The 24,690-nt window shown below is 44.7% G+C and overlaps 1 long non-coding RNA gene across 2 annotated transcripts; it reads right to left on the minus strand.

Annotated features, from left to right (window-relative positions):
- Positions 1 to 1,172: 1,172 nt before the first annotated feature.
- Positions 1,173 to 24,690, minus strand: LOC144685283 (uncharacterized). 2 transcript variants are annotated; one of them, XR_013577694.1, is made up of 4 exons: positions 24,426 to 24,690; positions 7,954 to 8,026; positions 2,025 to 2,183; positions 1,173 to 1,490 (listed from the first exon to the last, which is right to left on the minus strand). It is a non-coding gene; the product is annotated as an uncharacterized LOC144685283 (long non-coding RNA). The 2 variants fall into 2 exon arrangements; XR_013577695.1 differs by lacking the exons at positions 1,173 to 1,490; positions 2,025 to 2,183 and adding an exon at positions 6,701 to 6,792.

Raw genomic sequence — 24,690 nt, forward strand, 5'->3', positions numbered from 1 at the left:
GTAGATTTTCATGCTTTCTGACTGCTGCCTTTTACAGGTGTTCTTCTTGTCCAGGTAGCATCCTTGATTATTTGAAGGTCACCAAACCACACTTTATGCCGTGATTTTACAATGGGGCAGGGCCAGGAGGCAGCCTTCAAGTCTATCTCAGCCGGAACCAGGATCAAACCCTTGTTAGCATTATTCTGAATCACATGCGAGCTGTCTAGACTCAGCCAGCCAGCTCCCCAATACAAGTGCTTTTATGTAAACGGTGAGCACTATTAGTTCCAGCACCAAACCTCGTGGAACACCACTTCCGGACTTCTGTCAGTCAGAATTACTACCCTAACTCCTACATTCTGTCTTCTGTTTTGTAACCAGCTTGCTATCCATTCTGCTCATTGTCCACTGATTCTACATCCTTTGACCTTAATCATGAGTTTACTCTTTGGTTGCTTGAAAATCCAAATATACTAATTGTCTACTCTTTCTGGTGCTTTTCAATAAGGTTGGTCAACTATGACCTTCCTTTTGAAAACCAGTATTTTCAGTTTCTATGGGGTGAATTTTACATTTGGAAATTGGGACCACTGCCCCCCAGTGTGATGATGTCAGGTCGCTAACCTGATGTCATTCCACTGATCTCCGTTAATACGCAAGTTGGGCAGGCGCTGAAATCGGCAGCCCACCTGCCATTTAAAAAAAAATGAATTAACAAGCTATTAACAGGCCAATAGGCTGAGTTTACGTTGCCCATGCCATTTTTTGGTGGGTGCATGGGAAAAACGCCCAGAGGGAGTTATGCCAGGTATGAGGAGGCATTGCAAAGGCAGATAAAAAAGCTGCAAGTGGGACTGTGGCTGACTTTAGCAGAAGAGTCAGCTGGAGAAGGTGGGGCAGTTTGATCATGTTGCAAGTTAGTTTAGTAATCATTTGAACCTTCCCTCGCCTTGGCTCTGGGCACTGGAGCACAGATACAAGGCGATGGAATGCAGGTCAGAACACATACCCGGTATCCCATCAGTGAGCTGCTGGGTTTGGGCCTCCATGACAGTCACCGGTCTCTCGATGGAAGAAGCCATGCATTCTGAAGAGTGGGTGATCTCAGCACTTGTGGTCTGGATGGCCTCCTCCACTGTCAGTGCGAGAAGCCCCTCTGGAATCTCTGCCACATCTCCATGTACCTCGTGCTTTATATACAGCATCTGCCATTTGATGATCGACTCCAGGGGCTTGGGACTCATCAGCTTGGGACTCAGCATCTATGTCACCTCCAACAGCCCTCCAACTGCCAGAGGCCTGCACTACCTCACTCTCTGTTCTGGTGGCTGTGATGTGCTTGCACCAGTGTTTGGATCCTGTTAAGCCAAATTGCGCATGCCCACTGAGATGCGTGTATCTATGCGTTGCTAGGTGCAGAGCTGGATGTGATCCTGAGGTTTCCTCCTCCCCTTCAGAGGTGAATTTTGTCCATTGGGGATGGTGGGTGCATGCTGCTGATGTTTCACCTGTGGGGGAATAAAACAAGGAGAATGAAGGGCACCATCATCATTTGAGATGACTTCACAGAGACACGCTTAACACACACTGGCACCATGGGAGATGGTAACCAGGCTTAAACACAGCCCCTTCAACATTGAGACACAAATTCCTTCCCAAATTCTGCAAGCCTCCAAAATCCAAATCCATCAACACTACCATTTTCCCCTGTTTCCACCACAACACCCCACGCCCAGCACTGATCCCCACCCCACCGGCCCCCCCACTGGACCGGGTACCAGTGTAGGTTAGCGAGCACAGTGGTGATGGGTGAATGGGACTTGATACAAGTTAGAACACGGGCAGCAGAGTTTTGGATAAGCTCAAATTTACGGAGGATGAAAGGGGGGGGCCATTCTGGAGAGCATTGGAATAGTCAAGTCTAGCGTTCACAAAGGCATGAATAATTAGTCACAGTTTCTTATCTCTACCTGAAATTGGTAGGTTGATTCGAAATGGACCTCAGTGCATGTATATTTTGGAGTGTTCATTGGTTATATTACTGGTTCTCAAACCTTGTGCGGTGTTTCCTAGATTTTCCATATTTTTCAGGTTGAAAAATTGAGATAATTTTCCACATTCCTCCAATTAATGACACTGATGCCAGTAAGCCTGGAATCTCTCTCCCTTCTCCTTGATCCCTGTGACATTCCATAAAAGCTCTACATTTTCAAAAGCAAAATACAGTGGATGCTGTAAATCTGAAATAAAAACACAAGATGCTGGAAATACTGACGAGGTCATGAAACAGCCACTGAGAGAGATAAACAGAGTTAACGTTTCAGGTCTGTGGCTTTTCATCAGAATACTTGATGCCCTCTAATGGATAAGGGACAAGCCACACATCATTCAAACCTCATGTGGATCTGACCTTTTTGAATTGTCTAACTGTGCTCAATTCAGGTATCAGGTGACACCCACTGGCCAGTTCAGGCAATTGCAGCTGCTGTTGGGCTTCAAAAATCGGGACATCGGCATCAATCGGGACCAGGGCTGGGTTTTGAGAGCGAGCTGGAAGACTTCTGTATCTCCCGGCACATTGTGGAGTTTTGAGTCCACAACTTGCATCTTTGCTTTCAAGCAGATTGATTGATTTTCAACTTGATTGACTGGGTGGGCTCTATGTTGGGCAGGCATGTCTCCAGGGAAGGCCGTAGCCAATGGGAGGTTTGGAGCAGCCGTGTGTTAATGGGACCATCGGGGTTGGGGGGTTGGAGGATTCGGGGGGGGGAGTGGTGTCAGATGGTTAGGAGGAAGCATGCTTGCTCTTCTTGGCCCACTAGCAGTACTGAAAGGGGCAATTGGCCTTTCCACGAAACAGTCCTCACCGCTCCTTCATTGTCAGGTTTCTCCAAGCCTGAGAATCTCAGCTGGTTAAGGGTAAGCCTGGAAGATTGGTTAAATGTCAGGTGTGTAGTATCAATATAATGTTTAAATGGCCTGAGTGCCTCTGAGAGAGGGTAGGTTGCTCACCCCTGTTAAAACCAGGAGTGGGTTGGGATTGGGTTTCAGATTTTAACATTTTAACATCACACTCGACCACAACGCCCATTTTTTGTGGTTAAAAGTATCCCCAAAGAGTAAGGTTTTAAACAGGGGTTTTATTTGCTCTTTCAGGTAGATATAAAAGATCTTGGCCCAGACCTTCTGGTCTCCAGGTCGTCGGAGACCAGACGTATGATCCAAGATGCACATTGGAACCCCACAGACGTCCCAATGCACTGATCTCTGTGGGAATTGCCTGGGCAGTTTGAACTCCTGATTGGCAATTCCCCTGCTCCCTGGGACCCCCTGCAAATGTCTCTGTCTCTGAGCTACAGTCAGAGACCTTGGCCAGTTCCATGGAACTTACCTGAATAGTTATCCAGGAAATATTAGACAGAAAAATTCTAGTCTAACTCCTGGATAGCTATAGAACTGACCCCCTCACTCACACTTGACCTGCCCAACTTCCTCCTCTACCACCCTGGCTACAACACAACCCACGGACTAACCCACGACTCTTGACTATACCCCAGACCTTACCCAATCTGATCAGACTAACCCCCAATCCTGACCACATGACCATGCCCCTGTCCCCCCGACTAGCCCCGACCCAACTTGACCCAATTAGCCCCTGACAACTGGACTACCACCCCTGACCGCCCGACTACCCCCCTACCAACCCAGTCCAAACCAACCAGACTAACCCCACAAACCACACGACCATCCCACTGACTCCGGGACTAACCTGATCTGACTACCACTCTGAATACCCATCTACCCCCGACCTGACCCGACTACACCCTCCCAACTGCCTGACTGCCTCCCGACCACCTAACTACCCCAGCCCAATCTGACTAGCCCCTGACCTGACTATCCCTCCTGACGTGACCTTCCTACCTCCTGACCCACCTGCCACCTCACCCTCCTGCCACCTTACCCACCACCATCTTACCTATCTGCTGCCCTACCCACCTGCCACCTTACCCACCTGCCACCCTCCCCACCTACCACCCTACCCACCTACCACTTCACCCACCTACCACCTTATCCACCTGTCACTCTACCCAGATGCCATCCTACCACCTACCATCTTACCTATCTACTGCTCCACCCACCTGCCATTCTATCGACCTACCACCTTACTGGTCTGCCATCCTACCCAACTTACCCACTTACCTCACTCACCTACCCATTCGCTCATTCATTCACTCACCCATTCACCAACATTCATCCATTTACCCACTCACTAACATTCACATTGGACATTTAAACTTACCACATGGCAATAAAAAAGGGGGCATGTCTTTGTCTTCACCCCAACGCTACAGTGCTGCGATGGAGCTCTCTGAGGGATGCTGTGCTCTGCATCTCTGGAGAAGCCAGGCTCACAAGACCCAGCGAGAAATGTGGAGCAGTGTTGAGGCATGGAAAAGTTCAAGCAGGGCGGCAGATAGCACATGTGAGGTGGATGGTGATAGACTTCAAGAGGTCACAGAATAGGCAGACAGGTGGCAGATGAAACTTAATGCAGAGAAATGTGAAATGATACATTTTTGTAGGAAGAAAGAGGAGACACAATATAAGCTAAATCAGGGGTAGGTGGGGGTGCAGATAGAGAGAGACCTGGAGGTATACATGCACAAATTGTTGAAGGTAGCAGGGTAGTTTGGGAAAACACTGCTTATTTTTTTATAAAATACATACAGATACATATTGTTATTTCTAAGATTTAAAAAACTGAACAAGGAGCTTTAAAATGTCTGAAACTGTGTCTGTTCGTGTCCCCTGAACAAAAGAAGCCTCTTGGCTGTTTTAGAAAAACTCACAACTCATTATCCCTGAGGATCCACTAACGACCCCCTATGGCCTGTACAACCCAACTTGAAAAAGAGCTATACAAAGGCTATCTGCATTTAATAACCCAGACTGGCCAGAAGGAGATGGATCATCTGCTAAGACAGAGGCCCCACAATTCCTAGGGCCAAGATATTTACCAGTTGTTGGAATCCAGGCGATGGATACACATCCTTTGCCAAAGGTGGTGGAGAGGTGGGAGCAACGTGACATGGGCCTCTGGCTTGTGGAACAAGTAATATTGCCTTGCTGGACTGCATAGTCTCAGTCTGCTTTTTACCATCTGACTAACAGCCTCACAGAAAAGGAGCTCTGCTTAGGTTGAACACCTGGCCCCATCAATACTGCTTCTGTCGGAAGTTCTGTGTCATGGCCTACAAGATTAATTAATCTCTGCCTATCTCACCATGTGAAGTCAACACAATCAGAAAAATGAATTCTACACCATTGGTTTTCAGCCACCAATCTCCATAAACAAATACCTCATTGGACTTTGAATCTGGGCCCTGGACCCTACGTTTCTATTTCTTTCCTTTGTGGTCTCTGTACTGTAAATGTTTCTTTTCTCTATCCTTCTCTTTGCTATCAGAAGGTGAGGGGGAATGTTGCGAACCATCTTCTCGCATTTTGAGTGTGTGCAAATGAACTAACTTTTTAAGTTCATCCTATCTCAAGTTTGCTGTGGGGTTACTAATAGAAAATTGGATCACACCAAAACCAAAGAGTTGGGAAATATACCATATACTTATAAAGAGGGAAACAAATCAAAAACACCTTTCTGTTTACCGATGGAAGGTGAGAAGAGAAGTTAGTGCTGTTTAAATTAACTCCTCTCCTGTCTGTAACAGCAGTTTAAATAAAAGCATTTGGGATCTTGGGTTTTATAAATAGGGGCATAGACTATAAAAGCAAGGAAGTTATGGTGAACCTTTATAAAATGCTGATTTGGCTTCAGCTACAGAATTGTCTCATATATTTGGCACAGCACTTTAGGAAGAATGTGAAGACTTTAGAGAGCGCAGAAAATGCTTACTAGCATATTTCCAGGAATGAGGGACTTCAGTTACTTGGACAAATTGGGGAAGCTAGGATGTTCCCCATACAGCAGCTGGGCTGTTCCCCATTCAGCAGCTGGGCTGTTCCCCATACAGCAGAGGTGGTTGAGGGGAGATTTGATATAGATGTTCAAAATATTGAGATGACCAAACAGAGCAGACAGAAAAAACACCTGTCCCCATTAGCAGAAGCATCCAGAACCAGGGTACACAGATTTAAAGCAATTGGGAGAAGACTCAAAGGCAGCATGAGGAAAAACTTTTTCATGCAGAGTGGTCAGGATCTGGAATGTATTGCCTGCAAGTATGTGTGATGGAGGCAGATTTAATTGTGGCTTTCAAAAGAAAATTATTTAAGTGCTTGAAGGGAAAGAAATTGCCAGGCTACACGTAGGAAAAGTGTGGGTGAGTGGGACTAGCTGGATTCTCGTGCAGAGAGCCAGCATGAACTTGACGGGCTGAATATTTTCCATCCGTGCAGTAGCCATTCTATGATTCTATAAATTATGAAAGGTCTTCATAGTCTGAATAGGTAAAACTATTTTCTCTGGTTGGAGAACCAGTGGCAAGGGAACATCATTTAAAGTCCTCTCTCAGAGACTGAGGCAAAAAGATAAATGACCAATGAACCTTTCCTGATTGCGAAATATGCATTGGCCAGGAAACTCAACACACATGTTCTTCACGTGGTGTCAACAGACATAACCTGATTTCTGAAGAAAAGTGCCTTTGACAAAGCTGCTGCTCACTTCTGGGGCTAATAATATAAAGGATTGCTCCCTTTCCTGACTATAAAATGAATTTGACAGCCTCAGCATTGTTCCTACTGAGGTCCACAGTAGAGAGCTGTCTGCGAATTGTCAATCTCACTCAGAACCTATTAAAAAATGTAAATCTTAATAATTTATAATGATACCATGGGCTAAAACTTTAAGGCACGGTTTTCTTTTTTTTAAGGATGAAATATTCCACTGTACACAAAGTCTGCTACTTTTGTGTTTAATGTTTATTAAATTTTACATTTTACAGCTCAGACCACACATATGGCTAGTATTGAAGATAAACCAGTGGAGGGTATGTTATTAGCATAGAGCTGAAAAAGCTTCAGCCTTTACCAACCTGTGCTAAATTGTGCAAAAATGCTTATTCCTCAGTATGAAATAAAATACAACTATCATAGAGTTATACAGCACAGAAACAGGCCCTTCGGCCCATCATGTCCATGCCAGCCATCAAGCACCTATCTATTCTAATCCCATTTTCCAGCACTTGGCCCATAGCCCTGTATGCTATGGTGTTTCAAGTGCTCATCCAAATTTATCTTAGCTGAAGCAGCTGTTAAAAAGTGCAAACTTAATGCGAGTGGCATTGTTTAAAAGAAGTGCATTAATGGAAAATTTCCATTGTTATAAAGTGTAAAAATAAATGAGACAGTGAGGCTTTTCTGGTTCTTGATTTTCCTTACGTTAAATAAATATTGCAACAAAGTAATGGTGAAAGCTTGTGCAAGATTTTTCCTGAGATTCTTTTGTTCAGCACTTTTATGCACTTGAGTGTAATGTTGACTTCCCATTTTCTCAGCTTCAGCGCTTAAAATTGTCCAAAATCAGAGAAAACAAAAACACGACTCTCTGACTGGTGGCGTTCAAACAATGTGGGAGCAGCATTTATCAACCCTTCAGGCCTATGAGGTTTAAGGAGCTGAGGCTGCAGCTTTCGACTGCTTACACATCTTACTTGGTGCAGAGTTGGCAGTGGTAATGCACGCAGAGGATGGAGGTGGCAATGGCAGCAGTAACAATGATATCAGAAGCAATGTGAGCACCAGGGAGTAAGTGATGATCACAATGACTGTGAACCAGATGATGCCGAGAAATGACGAGCAAAAAGGGAAGTGAGGTTTGGGCTGTAGTCCAATTTTTGCAGTGGCGATTTGAGGCTTTTATGCATTTGAGAGATGGGCGTTCTTGTGATTTTGTGTGTGGAAATTTTGTATTTTGCTATATGGGATCCTAAATCTTTTGTATGAGAGTCTTACCTTTTGCCTGACTCCAAAGCACTTAAACGCAAATGACCCTTTGCTTGCCATGGCACACAAATCTGTTCCTCAGCTGCAAAAGATTGGACACCGTTGAAATAAAATATTGCATTAATTGAAAAAAAACATATCTCAAGGATGTCATAACTTATTTGAATATGCAAAGTTGTCCAATCATGCCATATGCTTTTTAGTGACCAGTTGATTCATTCATCAAAGTGGGTTTCAATACATGCAAAAATGATACAATATCAGTTTCAATTTATATCGACTGTGTCTTCTATTTATACTATTCTACTTACAAAGTGAACACTATAAAATCCAATATTACTACTTAAATTGTCATAGTCACACAGGCTTAAACCGCTGTGAACTTAATTTTGCTATAGGATTTTAAGATAACAAATAATTGAGGGTAATTTTGTTCCACTTTCATGTGGAATGGTAATTGCAGGACTGAACTTGCCACCCATTTCCTCCTGATCTGCTCCCCAATATCTTTCATTGTGTGTTTGACATGAATGGCCCAAATGTGTACATTTTCGGGTGTGAGCCTACTTATCATATGCAGATAAGATTGATTCAAAAGCGATATACTGCGAATGCTGGAAATTCAAGGTAAAAACAGAAAACACTGGAAATATTCAGGAGATCTGGCAGCACCCATGGAGAGAGAAACAGTTAAAGTTTCAGCTTATGACTTTTCATCAGAACCCACTGAATTTAGGGCATGCATGCAATTTGTGGAAAATGTGAACTTGCCCACTTTGGCAGGAAGAGTAGAAAAGCAGTATATTATTGAAATGGAGAGATTGCAGAACTCGGTGGTACAGAGGGATCTGGGTGTCCTGCCAAGAATCACAAAAAGTCAATATGCAGGTACAGCAAGTGATTAGGAAGACAAATGGAATGTTGGTGTTTATTGCAAGTGGAATGCAACATAAAAGTAGAGAGGTTTTACTGCAGTTGTACAGGGTATTGGTGAGACCACATCTGGAGTACTGCGTACACTTTTGCTCTCCTTATTTGAAAAAGGATATAATTGTGTTAGAAGCAGTTCAGAGAAGGTTCACAGAACATATTCCTGGGATGAAGGGCTTATCTTATGAAGAAAGGTTGAACAGGTTGGGCCTATACCCAATGGACTTTAGAAGAATGAAAGGTGATCTTATTGAAACATATAAGATCATGAGGGTAATTGATAGGGTGGACACCGGGAGGATGTTTCCTCCATTGGGGGAAACTAGAACTGTGAGACAAAGTTTAAGAATAAATGGTCTCCCTTTTAAGTCAGAGATGAGGAGAAGTTTTTCTCTCAGAAAGTTGTTGGTATGTGGAATTCTCTTCCCCAGAAAGCAGTGGAAGCTGAGTCATTGAACTTATTCAAAGCTGAGTTAGATTTCTGATAGACAAGGGAGTCAAGGGTTATGGAGGGCAGGCAGGAAAATGGACCAGATCAGCCATGATCTTATCGGATGGCGGAGCAGGCGGAAAGGCCGAATGGCCTACTCCTTCTCCTAAGTCCTATGCTCCTAATTTTAAGATACCAATAGGCAGACTGCACTAAATCTACTGGTTCTAGGTACAGAGAAACCTAACCGATAGATTTTAAAGGAACTGCTGAAGACTGCTCCAGGAACAGCCAAGTTATTGTTTATTCCCCAGATTTCTGGAGGGCCAGTAGGCACATGAATATTTCTCATATGGCCCTGCCAGAAAGTCTGTCGTCCCCACCACATTCCCCCCAACCAACAACCCCCCCCGAGAAACCCACCCCTTCCACCACTCCTTTAATGCTGAGTTTACAACTTGGTTCCTCAGAGGAGTTTCTGGATTTCTTTCCCCTGCTGCCTGACTAGTGAGTTGCCTGTGAGTGCTAATTCAGTGCTTGTGCAGGCAAATGAGTCCAGGCCATCAAAATGGTTCAGACCTCTCTCCCAGGAAAATTGGATGGATAGTCATGACACAGTAAGGAAGAAGTGTGTAATTGGCCTCATAAGGTAACACAATTTGTCTTGCTGTATTGTGTAAAACACAGCTTCAGTATGCTTAATCATTGTATTCTTCTCGATGTATTTTTAGCCACATGATGACACTTTCATTGCCACTGTTGTTGAAACATGAATGGCCACTAGGTGGTCACAACTGTCAGGCAGAAGCAGCAAAGACATACATTGGCCTAGAAATTTCTTGTGACCTTAATACACTTGTTTCAAACCCCTCTCTGCACTTTTGTAAAGGAGAGATTGATCATTTTGGGTTATTGTCTCCATTAAAGAAGTCAATTGAAGAATATGATATGAATGACTAAGCATCGAGTAATAATTTCTAGTCATTCTAGCCATCTTAAGAATTATGATTTTAAGTTTTAAGTTCTTGTAGATGCTTGGGAGGGTTTGGGGGTGGGGGTTCTGCACAGGTCAACAGTGCAAAAGAAACATTAATGGTATGAATGGGTAGACTGTGCTGCAAGCCTGCCTTTGACTATTAAAGTATGTATTACGATAGGATGCACTGCCAGATGTTTATGATTCCTGGTAATAGCATGACTCCATCAACATACATATCCAAATATCCAAATGGCACCAAGATAGGCAACATTTCAAGTAGTGTAGATGAAAGTACAACATTACAAAGACACATTGATAGATTAAGAGAATGAGAAAAACTGTGGCAAACGTGAGGTCATCCACTTAGGACCTAAAAAGGACAGAACAGGGTACTTTCAAACTGGGAAAAAGCTAGAAACAGTGGGGGTCCAAAGAGAATTGGGGAGGGGGTAAAGGTACATAGATCAATAAAGTGTCATGAATAAGTAGAGAAAATAATCAAAGAGCCTAATAGAATGCTTGCCTTTATATCTAGAGGACTAGAATACAAGGGGTAGAAATGATACCTAAGCTATACAAGGTCCTTGGAGGAAGTGCAATATGGATTTTCCAGAATGACACCTAGACACTGAGGGTTAAATTATGAGGATATATTGCATAAACTAACATTGTATTCATTGGAATTTAGATTGTTAAGGGTTTGATTGATCAAAGTTTTCAAGATATTAATGGGAATGAGATTGATAGATTTTTGCTAACCAATAGTACTAAGGGATTTGGAACAAAGGTAGTTATGAGGAGTTAGGTCGAAGATCAACCATGATCTCACCGAGTGGCTGAACAGGTTTGTGGGGCTAAATGACCTACTTCTGCTCCTGTAGAACAATCACAAGGGGCAGGATTTCCCTTCGTCGGGCGGGCCCGGGAAAAGCTGCGAAACGGACTGCCTCCCGCAATCGAGGTCTGACCATGCACTGAGAGTCCCAGTGCTGCCAGGATGGGAGAAGGAGGGGTGCAAGCGCTGAAGTCTGCGAATGCACGGGGGAGCTCACACTAAAAACACCCTGAAGGCACAGAGCTGCCTCAGGGAGTTGGAGAATTTTGAAATGAAAAATAAAGATCTTAAAAACAAGGGAAACATGTCCCCACATGACTCAATCACATGAACAGTGACATAATAAAAATGCTGTTTGAAAATTTTTATTTTTTAAAAAATTACTGTTGGAAACCTCATCCCGCCCATGGATAAGGTTTCCTCAAAAATGCAAAGGCCGCCTGGCCTATTCACCCGCCCGCCAACCGTGAGGTTGGATGGGCAGCGAAAAATAGGATTAAATTAATTGATTAATGGCCTTCACAGAATCACAGAATCACACAGTGCAGAAGAGGCCCTTTGGCCCATCGAGTCTGCACCGACACATGAGAAACACCTGACCTACCTACCTAATCTCATTTACCAGCTCTTGGCCCATAGCCTTGAATGTTATGATGTGCCAAGTGCTCATTCAGGTACTTTTTAAAGGATGTGAGGCAACCCACCTCCACCACCCTCCCAGGCAGTGCATTCCAGACCGTCACCACCTTCTGGGTAAAAAAGTTTTTCCTCGCATCCCCCCATAACCTCCTGCCCCTCACCTTGAACTTATGTCCCCTCGTGATTGACCCTTCAACTAAGAGCAACAACTGCTCCCTATCCACCCTGTCCATGCCCCTCATAATCTTGTACACCTCGATCCGGTCACCCTCAGTCTTCTCTGCTCCAGTGAAAACAACCCAAGCCTACCTAACCTCTCTTCATAACTTAAGTGTTTCATCCCAGGTAACATCCTGGTGAATCTTCTCTGCACCCCCTCCAGTGCAATCACATCCTTCCTTAATAGGCCTCTTAATTGTCAGCGGGTACGCTGCCGACTCTCGTGCACACCTGCTGACCAAAATATCGCATGATGACGTCAGGACGCTCCCCTGATGTCACCGTGCACTATTTTACTCGCCATCAGGTCGGGCGCGCCCGCCCGCCCGCGGGACATAAAATTCTAGCTCAAGAACACACAAAAATTCTCCTATCAAGGAGAATGTTGCCAAAATAATGAGTATTTGTACAGAATCTTATCACATTCTCAGGATGTCTCAAAGTGCTTTACAGCCAATTAATTACTATTTCAAGACCAATCATAAAAACACATCAATATGCTGAAAGGAAAAGACTTGTTGGTCCATCAGCATGTCACATAAATTTGTGATGCCTTATGCATTACATCACAAGACCCCTGACCCTCAATATGCCATGTAGTCTCCTGGGAGAGTCCAGATAATATCAAAAACCCAGGGCCAATTCAGAGAAAGAAAATATGGAAAATTCCTCTATACTTCCTCTAATAAATAAATGAGGCAGAACCAAGCTCTTGTACAACGACAAAAAAGATATATTTTGTTTTGTAATGGATAGTCCTGTGAATGCAGTCTAATGCAAATTTGCTTTAGCTATAGTTTCACATGATTGGTCACTGCAATGATTTCTGTAAAGTAGGAAATGAAGCTGTCAATGAGTTGACATTTACTTGGAAACTTTCTTTTTCCTGACTCGATAAAATGAATAAAAATTAATCAATACTGGGAGCTTGTGCTTGGAGGAATGTTGCATCTGTTAAATAACAATTGTTTGCAATGCGGAAATACTGCTATTCTAGACTTATCATTGTATTTGTTCCTGTGTTTCCCGAGATTCTGTACTTGTTTCCTTCCCTTGATATATCAAGGAAAAGGTGGGAAAATAAAATGTTAGGATAGTTTGACCTGAAGATTATTACATAAAATTTAATAACTTTCTGCTCTATTTTTATTAATATTCCATACACTTTCCTTGTGTTGTTCCTCCTTCAGGTGAGTAGCCTGAATTTCTGTATGTCAATTAACAAATTGAGCTTTAAAGTAGTGTAAAAGTTAATGGAATCAAGAGTGAAAATAGTTATTGGCACAACTCATTTACATTTTAAATTCCAAAATCTTTTGTGCTATATCAGTCACTTCTGCCTAGATTGTTCTGATATCTAGGCAGAAACTCTAGGCCTCCCCATGCTCATGAGCCAGACCCAGCTGGTGCTTTGTGTCCAATTCAGAGCACCACACTTCAGGAATGACGTGTAGGCTTTGCAGAGGGTACAAAAGAGATTTACCAGAATGGTTCCAGAGTTAAAGGATTACAGTTACAGGGATAAACTGAAGAAGCTGCATTTATTCTCCTTATAACAGAGAAGGCTAAGAAGAGAATTGATAGAGCTGTTTAAAAGCGTGAAAGGTTGAGATAGAGTAAAAACAGAGAAACGGTTTCTAACAGTCGAAGGTTTGATGACTGGAGCGCACACATTTAGGGCGATTGGCAATAGAGCCAGAAGCGACGTGAGGAAAACATGCCTGATCTGATGGTCAATACAAATAGCCTTAAAAGGTGAATTGGATAAATACTTGAAGGAGAAAAAATTCCATGGATATGGAGAAAGAACAGGGGAGTGGTAAAAACTGGATTGTTCTTTGAAAGAGTTGGCACAGACTTAATAGATAAAATATCCTCAGTTTGTGCAATCCTATTCCACCATTCAATGATTCAGAACTTCTGAGAAACTTACTTGGCTCCTGAAGTTGGCAGGTGTGGATTTTGATCGACAATGAAGATTTTTGAACTAAAGCCCCAGTATTTGAATCTTTCTCCCAGTAAGGAGCACATGACTGTGCCAAACAATAAAGTGGGACCATGGATTGTTTGCAGCACACCAATCAAATTCTTGCCTTTGAGAATTACAAATTTTTAAAAAATGGGTGTCATTAAATATAAAAGCTCTTTCTCAAAGTGATTTTTAAATGAATCATACCGTTACTAGTTAGGCATCTCTCTCAAGCAATTTCAATCAATTTTAAACTTTTCAATGTGAAAATGATACCTTCAGACTGTCAGTAATTAGATATAGTCACAGTGACTGGTAAAAAGCTCAGCAAAGTTAGGAAAAAGCAACTCAGACGATTTACTTCTTGCATATGTGCCAACTCTATTTGATGTAGACATCAGTGTTAATGTCCCCTTTTCCAGGTTTATAAAAAAGTTAGTATTAATGCCATTGATTCAGCCAATGTGCTGGAGATAGGACAAGACTTATGACCCTGTACTGTTATCCCTCAAATCCCCAATGATCTATCTTAGGCTCCTTCTCTTTCTGTATGTTTAATGCTTTGCAACATATTCTGTATACATGACATGAGCTTCTGCATGTAAGCTGGCAACACCAAACTCTACCTCTCCACCATCATTTTTGACTTCTCCACTACCCCTGTATATTGGCTGCATGTTCTACATGCATCTTGGATTAGTCACAACTTTCTCTAGTTAAACATTGCGAAAATCAAAACATTCGTCTTTGGTCCCTCCCACAAACTTCATACTTTCCCCCCTGCCCAGCCATTGACTACCGCTGAACCAAATTGGCTGCAACCTCTGAAGAAAGGTGATATAGACTCAAAACGTTAACTCTGTTTCTCTCTCCACAGATGCTGTCAGACATGCGGAGTTTTTCCAGCATTTTCCGTTTTTATTATGGCTGCAACCTCATTCTGACCCCGTATCCTCTCCACCACAAAGATACATACTTTCACTGCAGTAACATTGCCAGCCTCCAACCTTTCTTCAGCTCAGCTGCCACTGAAATCCTTACCATTCCCTTGTCACTTCCAGATTTGACTGCTCCAATCAACGTTACCCTCTATTTTTTTTTCATGGAGTGCATGGGTGTTTTATTTAAGCGCATGGCTCCTTTATGTTTTTTTGTATGGCTCTGCACATGAAGCAATCTAGAGGAGCTGACTTGTGCATGGGCTGCTTGGGGACTTTCAGGTTGCCATATGGCTTACTAGAAAAATTAGTTCCAATGCTTCCCTACTTTCCATTATCCAAACTTGATCTCATCCAGAATTCTGCTGCATGTATCCTGTTCCATAGCTTAGTGTATTCCATAGTGAACACATGTCCTTGCTGACCTGCATTGGCTATCAGGCCCCCAAAGCCTCCAACTTCAAATTCTCATCTTTGTATTTAAATTATTCATGGCCTCACCCCTCCCTTTAATTGCAACTTCCTTCAGTCCTGTACCCTGTCAAGTATCTGTTCTGTTGATTCTGGTTTCTTGTGCATCTCTCCTTCCCTCTTCTCCATTAATGAGAGCAGGGCTTTCAGCTGCCTTGACGCCATGGTGTAGGACATGTTCCTGGTTTTACAAATTACTAGTCCAGTAGTGTGACTTTTTATTGGTCCAGTGAAAGATATTGTTGTGTTATGTTGCTTCCAGGTTATGATGGAACTGATCATGATAGGAGTCAGCCCAGTATCAGGTTTTTCTGTGGTCATTAATATACAGCAGTGTTACAATCCTGTAGGGACCATTAACATTTAAATTAACTGATAGAATTACACCACAAGGCTCTATGAGGACCACTGTAGATTTCTTCCTCTAGCTTCGAGCTAGGCAAATCTTCCATCTCCTTTTCCCTTCACGAATTCCAAACTCACCCCCATTTCATGCAGTAAATGATAAAGTTAGTATTTTCTCTGCTTAAAATGCAGGGCTAACAATCATCTCCCCCTCAGCCCAGTGAGATATGCAGTCTACATCAAAGTAAAATTGCAACTGCCCTCTTGTTTAGGGATTTAAACATTAGGAACATCCCTGGTTGCTAATATTCTTCTATGCTCCCACAGCTTCTATACAGCTGCTGATCCCATGGCTGATTACCGGCTCCTGGTAGATACTTTCCCCCTGCCTGTTCCAAGCTAGCTCCTACAAGGCTAACTGCCTTCTAATGGTTTCCAAACTGAACTGCTTGTTTCTATCAGCAAACACAAAGAGATAACTTAAACAAAAGATCCTTCTAACCCCCACATCCCATCTCTATGGCAATGTGGCATGCTCTGTGATGTTCCAAAACTGAAATGCAAACCAATTATGTTTTACTCTCAAGCAACTCTTTGATCTGAGACACATATGAATAATTTGCATCTCTAATGGATATAATTACCCTCTCTCCAGACTCCCTGGTTCCACTAAGAGGTCCAGAGATGGGTCATTCGCTGCTTAAATTTACTCACTTCCAACTGTGACCTTGTAAGGTAAACACAGGTTAGTTTTCCATTTATCTTACATTTATCCCTTTAATTCCTAAAACTAGAACTTATATTCTAAAATGTATGAAATATGAACTAGATTTTTGGAACAGTAGATTATGTAACTGGAGTAATGTTCCAGAGAAGGTGAGTTCAAATCCCAGCATGGCAGTTTGAGAATTTAAATTCAGTTTACAAAAAATTGGAACAAAAAGTTGCTATCAATAAAAGTGGAACTGCCATCCTTATCTGATCTGGCCTACATGTTACTCAGTCTCACACTAACACTCTTGAATTTTAAATACTCCACTAAACACATTTTCCCCTCTTGTCTTAGCATTCTGAAGGCTCTTTCCTCCGTGACACCCTGGCCCAGACCTTATTCAAACCCAACACCCCTTCCTCTTCCCAGGGCACTTTTCCATGCAAGCACAGGAGATGAAACACCCTCCTTTTTACCTCCTTTCATCCAAGGTCCCAACCCAAACACCCCTTCCAGATGAAACAGTCACTTACAAACACTTCATTAGTAAACTGTATCAGTGCTTGGGCCCCAGCTATTTACAATATATATCAATGCTTTGGATGAGGGAACCAAACGTAATGCAAGAGGACTTGAGTACAGGAGCAATTATGTTTTACTGCAGCTATTCGGGGCTTTGGTGAGACCACAACTGGGCCAGAATTTTTAGCTCGGCGGGTGGGCGCGCGCCCGATCCGACCGAGCGTGAAATTAAGTGTGTCGATGTTGGCCGAGCATGCTGATGTCAATGTGTAGTCACACGATAGTTAGGTCGGCAGGTATGCGCCAGAGCTGGCAGCATGCCCGCTGACAATTAAAAGGCCTATTAATGCCATTAAGTTATCAATTGTCTTGAATTTTTCACTGCCCGTTCAACCCAACGGTTGACAGGCAGGCAAAAAGGCCTAGCGGCCTTTGCATTTTTTTTGGAAACCTCATTCACAGGCGGGATGAGATTTCCAAAAGCAAATACAAATGAAATAAAGACTTTAATTTTTAATTAAAAAGATGTCCCTGCTCATGTGACAGAGTCACATGAGGGGACATGTTTTATTAAATTTTTCTGATGTTTAATAATGTATTCAATATTTTCTTCATCTCCCTGAGGCAGCTCTGTGCCTCAGGGAGGTTATTCAGCGCTAGGCCGGCTCGCCTGCATAGGCAGTGCTTAGCACTGCCGCTCGCATATCACGTTGGGCGGGCCTTAATTTGCCCACCAGCGTGAAATCGCAATGCGCTATGGATCACAGGCGGCAGTCGGCTTCCCATCCGCCCCCACCGATCTCGCACGTCAAGGGCAAAATTCTGCCTCTAGAGTACTGTGTGCAGTTTTGGTCTCCTTACCTAAGGAAAGATATACTTGCCATAGAGGGGGTGTAGTGAAGGTTCACCAGACTGATTGATGGGACGGCAGGATTGTCGTATGAGAAGAGATTGGGCTGACTCAGCCTGTGTTCACTGGAATTTAGAAGAATGAGAGGGGTTCTTATTGAAACGTATAAAATTCTGACAGTGCTGGACAGACTGGATGCAGGAATGATGTTTCCTCTGGTTGGGGGGTGTCTAGAACAAGGGGTCACAGACTCAGGATACGGGGTAGGCCATTTAGGACTGAGATGAGGAGAAACTTCTTCACTCAGAGGGAGGTGAACCTGTGGAATTCTCTACCACAGAAGGCTGTGCAGGCCAGGTCACTGAATATATTTAAGAAGGAAATAGAAATATTTCTAGACTCTTAAGGTGTCAAGGGGTATGGGGAGAGTGTGGAAGTATGGTGTTGAAATAGAGGATCAGCCATGATCATATTGAAAGTTGGAGCAGGCTCGAAGGACCGAATGAGATAGTCCTACTTCTATTTTCTATATTTCTATGGTGCTCACAATGCAGAGTCTCCACTACATTGGAGAGACCAAACAAAGATTGGGTGACCCTCTCCGTTCAGTCAGCAAGTATGACCCTGAGCTTACAGTCGCCAGTCATTTTAATTTTCCATCTTGCTCACACTTTGACTTCTTTGTTCCCTGCCTCCTGCAATATTCCAATGAAGTTCAATGTAAACTCAAAGAATAGCACCTCATCTTTCAAATAGGCAGCCTTCTGGGCCAAATAGGCCCCCATTTTATTTCCCTTTTCTTTGCCGGTTTGGTTTTTACGCTCATTTTTCGGTTTTGCTTTCAGACGCAGCAGCTGTTCATCATTCTGCCATCCTTGCCTCCTATAGACATATCTTTTGATTTTTTACTAGTCCCATTACTTGTCCCTTTGGCCCTGTACCATCAATTCTTTTGTCAGTTAACTCTCCTGTCTTCCATCCTATTACAGACCTTCCCTTTTGTTCTTTTGCCCTCCCTACTCCCCCCCCCACCCTCCCCACCAAATAAATCTTTGACTTGCTTAAAATCTATTACATTTTTAACTTTTCCCACTTCTGGTGAAAGGTCATCGATCTGAAACTTTAACTTCTGTTTCTTTCTAACAGATACTGCCTGACCTGCTGAGTATTTCCACCATTTTCTGCTTTTAGTTCAGATTTCCAGCATCCACGGTGTTTTGTTGTAGCAAAACTTGGTTTGCATTCCCTTGAGTTCAGAAGGCTGAGGTTTGATTTAATTGAGGGGCTTAGAATGATATTTTTAAAATTGGATAGAGCAGATACTGAAAAGCGAAGCCCTTTCATCTGGTGGAAAATCCAGAACCTGGTGCTGGTGGGGGATGAGGGGTGGGGGGGGGAGGTGGTGACAATCTTAAAATTGGAGCGTTGGCCATTTCAAAGTGAAATCAAGAAGCATATTTCCAGTTCACACAAAGAATAGTGGAAATGTGGCTGTGAATGCTGAGTCAATTGTCATTTTCAAGGTTGACATTAACAGAATGTTAGGGAGGACATCAAAGGCAGTTGAGATATGGATCAAAGTAACTGAATGTGGATCAGATTCGATTAGCTGAATGGCCTTACTCCTGTTCCAAAAAAAAAACACATACCAATCTTCCACCCCTGCCTTTATTAAACAATCTGCAAACGTGTACAACTGGCATAAACAATGATGTCATGGCTCATGAAGACATGTCTCATCTTGCTGGTGTGCACACCCCAGCACTGGAAAAAAAAAAATCTGAAACAAAAACAGAAAATGCTGGAAGAACTCAGCAGGTCTGACAGCATCGGTGCAGAGAGAGAGAGAGAAAAAAAGTTAACGTTTCGAGTCTTGAGCTGAAGAAGGGTCATACCGAGTCGAAACGTTAACTTGGTGTGTTTGTTTCAGATTTCCAGCATCCACCGTATTTTGCTTTTATATTGGGGGGTGGGGTGGGGAACCTAATCTGCAGATTGGCCGTCATTGGGGAGAATCGCAGGATAATAATAATAATGCAGAGGCACCACTCGGTCACCTACATTCTGGGCAAGCCAGCCCGAAATGATCGAAACGACAAAAAAGCCGATCCGTTGCATTGGGATTTCACGACGCATTTAAAGTGAACGCCGGCTGCTTTCACTCCGGCACCTCGAGTGACAGCTGGCCCGGGGCAAGCTTTACAATCCGGTTTCGCCGATCTGAAATCAGGACATAAAGCTGGATATTTGCGTTTCCCACCCCTGCCGTGTGAAGCTGGATTGTGGGGAAACACGGAACCAACCTTCGCCCCAACTTGAGTGTTTGCAACGAGCCCCCTGATGAAACTGAGCAGGGCGCTGCCCCCATACACACACTGGCGAGTCTCGCTGATAACTGCAGGAAGTTTCTCCATGTCGCCGGTTTCAATGGGTGGGGGGAACACAAAAAAATGTTTTCTTTCCAAATGCTCAGGTCTTGAGTGCAAACCGTCAGTAGAAAGAGTAATGGTGGCTGTTGCTGCCGTTCCCAACATTGTTTGCAACAGAATTTCTTCAACAGTCTCAACCGAGCCCACTGCCCAGTGGTCAGGCTGACCCCAACTTCACCTCCGTAATCCCGCTGTGTGCGTGTTTAGTCTCACATTTGACTCCAGCTCTTTCCATCACGGTGACTGGGTTTCCCCTATTTTTGTATTGCTGTGTTCCCAGAGCTCTGAATATTTTGGGATTCCCAGCCACCCGAAAATCAATTGCTGGGTTTTCCAGTGCGAAATAATAACAATTAACATCATTAAATCTTTCTCAGTTAAATACTGTGAATGCTTGAAATCTGAAGTGAAAAACATGCTGTAACCGCTGGGCAGGTCAAGCAGCATTCATGGAAAAACATCCGTCAATTTTAACCCAATGCTGCTGTGGGAAACCCAGGCAGATCAGGAGGAGCACCGGGTGGAATTGTCCCAGATTTACATTGTGCGCTAAGAGGGTGGGAAAAAGAACATTTTACCCTTTGGCCGCAATGGTGACTTTCTGCACCATATCATCCTAGTCCTGCCTCGTTAATTATGCATTCCTGGGAAACACGCCAGGCCTCTAATTCACCTCAGGCCTTTAGTAAACCCGGCGCCATATTTAAAGGTCACACCTGCACAGAGCCAGCACTCTTCAAGGGATCGGAAGCTGCTGGGAACTGATGGCTGCCAATGGGAGGAAACATGCTGCCCCCAGATTTAGTGACGCCTCCCTCAAGCGCGTACTGGACGCAGTGGAGGCCCATTGCGAAGTCCTCTACCCCCGCCACTCTGGGCATGGGCCAGCAAGCAAGGTCACCAACTCAACATGGGAGGCGGTGGCAGTGGTGTCCAGCGCCAATGCTCTGCAAAAGAGGACAACCACCCAGTGCAGAAAGAGGATATATGGTCTTATTTTTTCCGCCAGAGTAAGTCACTCTTCTCATCACACTCTCAACTCACACACTCACAAACCCATCACACAACCACAGGGATCTCATACCTCAAGGGACAAAACCACTAACTCTCACACACACACCCTCACATCTCCATCAGCCTCATAAACTCTGGAGCTCATGTTCTCATCCCGTCCATGGCTCTGTTCACCACACAATCATTCCAGGCTGTGCCATGCATCCTGCTCACACTCTCTCCATCTGTTTTCATGCAGGACAAGCTAGCTGACAACAGCAGGGGGAGGTCCCAGACTGGGGGTGGAATGGCCCACATTAGGCTCCTCACTCACATTGAGGAGTGTGCCATCGTGCTGACTGATGAAGACGTGGACTGTGCCTGCGGTGACGCTGAGGTCGGCAGTGAACACCCATGTGAGGATCTTGCAAGATCAATGCAACTGTGAGTGCTCTCTCTCTTCTGCTTTTGACTCTGCTGCCATGCACTCATTATCTCTACTTTGGTTCACAGGGAGCTCTGCCGAGTGACCGACACCCTCAGCCAGCCAGTCCCTCAGCCCCATCCACATCCTCACCTCCAGCCAAGATGACACCTCCTCCATTGAAGAGCTGGAAATAAGCAGCCTTGAGGACATGTCACAGCGCTTACCCACACCCTCCACCAGTGCAGAGGCACACACCTCGGTGGGAATTAGATCTAGAACAGGCTTGGGTTCACAATCTGGTAGTCATCACATGGACACGAGCGCAGCAGGAGGAGGCAGGTTCAGCCGAGCTCCCCGGCACTCTGAGGACTGCTGGGGAAGAGGCACCTGTGAGGTCCAATTAAATGACGAACCTCTGGATTCGGCCTTCCAACTTATTGTGGAGAATCAGCAGAAGACGGGAAACATCACGCAGAGCTGTGGGAAGCCCTCAACAGAGTGGCACACAAGTCGAAGAGTGCATCCACCTGCTCTCTGATGAAATGGTGTCCACATGTGTCTCCATTGAAAGAATGGTGGATGCCACGGGGACCCTAGTCCAGCAGAACATGGAGATATGTGAGACCTGCACTTTATCGTGGTAGCCACAGGTGGCAATGTGAGAGGGAAATAGGGCACCTTAACGTCCCTCCAGGTGCTCTTCCCCTCAAAGAGTCAGGCCGGGGCCCTTGGGCACCCAAAGGGTGGAGAAGCCACAGCTGGATACCCCTGGGTCATCCACTCAAGATTCTCAGAGGTGTCTTTGAGCTTCATTTACAGTCTTCGTGAATCCTCCCCTTGCATCACCCCCCTAACCCCCCCTTCCCCTCCCCCACACGCAGTTCAGCTGCTTGCAGCCAGAACACAAGTGACTCTGGAGGGAGAAATGTGTGTGGCAGGGCCTTTCGGCGACTTGTGCAAGCACTCTCCCATGCTCGTGGAGCCTTCCTCCATCACACTCATCTCAATGTTCTGAGCATTTTCAATGGGATTCTCTTTCAGTTGTCCACCTGAGCTGACCTGCATCTCCGCCCATCCACTGATCACACCCCCATGCAGCACCTGTGCCCACTCAATATGAAGCTCCGCTAATTTTCGGGTTCAGAGGCATGGACACTGTCAAGTATGTTTTCAGCTCCCCGATCTTTCCCCTCCCCCAGTCACTCATGTCCTTTCTCCTCTCCACCATCACCAATCAATCAGAACTCTTTTCAGGATGCCCAGGTGAACATGCATATTCCCTATCTTCCGAGGAATCCCACCCCCATCCACATTGACCTCCCCGACCTCCTCCTTCCCACCCCAGGGTTGGTGTCTACCTCCAAGTCCCAACCAACCACCCTCACCCTCCCTTCTACCACTACCCTTGCACCCTCATCCTCCAACCCTACCAGCTCACTCTTCCCTCATACTCACCATTCCCTCCTACCACACCCACCCTCATTTTGTTCCCCAGGAGGCAGACATTGACTCCATGGACCCCAGCCTTGCATGCTCAGCTGGGCATCCACCCCACCTTAACCCCTTCCTCCACCCTTACCCCTTCCTCCACCCCGGACTCCCTCCTCCACCTGGATCCTTCCACACATCCCCGCTGACTCCAGCAGGCCCGAAGGCATTCCATGCTTTAGCGAGCATTGATTGACATAAGGCTGGCCAGCTCTCCAGTCCCTCCAAGAACAGCACTGCAGTGGCCGGAAGAGGTACTGCATGGAGCTGCCTGGAACTTAGTGCCGGGAACCGGATGTGAGCTAAGTGACAGGGGTCCCAGGGCGGGGAGGGTACGGAAGGCCTGCGGGGTGTGGGGGGGAGGATGCGATTGAGGTCCCAGGAGGATAGTCCGGTGGGAGGTCAGGAGGTCATTGGGCTTTAAGGGGGCTTCTGATGGAGGCGCCACCTCCACTCCCCTCGGTATCGAACTCTGTTGATTTTTGGGTTTGCCTGTCATCTGCCCGCCAGCCTAAAATTTGAGGCTAGTCGGGAAAAGGCCCTTAAGTGCCACTTAAGCCACTTAACTGGGGTATGGGTGAGTTTCCCTTCCGATGCCCTGCCCACCCCAGCGTAAAATCGCGACCAGGTCAGGATGGGCGGGATCCCGGAGGGAATCCGATCCATGCAATTTCACGCTCCCCCCCCCCCCCCGCCGCCATGGTGAGGGCGGAGCATAAAATTCAGGCCTAGAGTGTTCAAAATAAATTTTGTTTTTGTTTTTGTTTTGAATTTCCGGCATCCGCAGTTTTTTGCTTTTATCTTAGTGTTCACCTGGTGTTCTGGCCACCATTTCCCCCCCTCAATCAAGATCACCAACAATAGATTAACTAGTCATTTGTTCATTGTGCCACTTTGCTATGTACAAGTTGACTGCTGTGCCTGTCTATGTTTCGAGAATGATAATACTTTGCAAGTAATTGGCTGTAATGTGCTTTGGGTAATCTAAAAGCACCATATAAATGCATCTTCATTCATTCTTACATATGAATGTAATTGTGAATGAATTTACAGTGTGGTCAGTGGTGTCTCTGAAAACTACTTCCTTAGGGTATTTGCATGGTTAATATTTTCACTGATTGGCTGGGAGCTGACAGAAAGCACACATTTGAGTATAGAATGTTTTTAAGAAGACGTTACAATATTTCACTCTAGTGACAACACAGATTTGGAACAATGTCTTGAGGGTTTCATTTCCCTTCAATAATATTTTAAAGTTGAATTTCATGATATATAAAGGTAAGTTTTATATTAAATGTTTACTACCTTCACTCCTTTTACAGTCTTTCTGACTCCTGGGCTACTTTTGTTGATTCTTAAAACCCTCTCTTCAAAGTCTTGCAGAAATCAAATAACGAATGAGCCAATGCTGCGGAATCTGTCAAAACATCAGCCCCCACCACATTTAAAGTACTTATTTTTTCTCGGACAGTAGATGCCGGTTCTGTGGGTTGGGTGCACCCGTCCTTCCGGAGGTGGTGAGAGCAAAGGGGTGTGGTTGTCAGTTGATGCTTAGGGTCGGAATTTCCCC

This window comes from Cetorhinus maximus, chromosome 10 (genome assembly GCF_964194155.1).
Source record: "Cetorhinus maximus chromosome 10, sCetMax3.hap1.1, whole genome shotgun sequence".
Classification (NCBI taxonomy): Eukaryota; Metazoa; Chordata; class Chondrichthyes; order Lamniformes; family Cetorhinidae; genus Cetorhinus; species Cetorhinus maximus.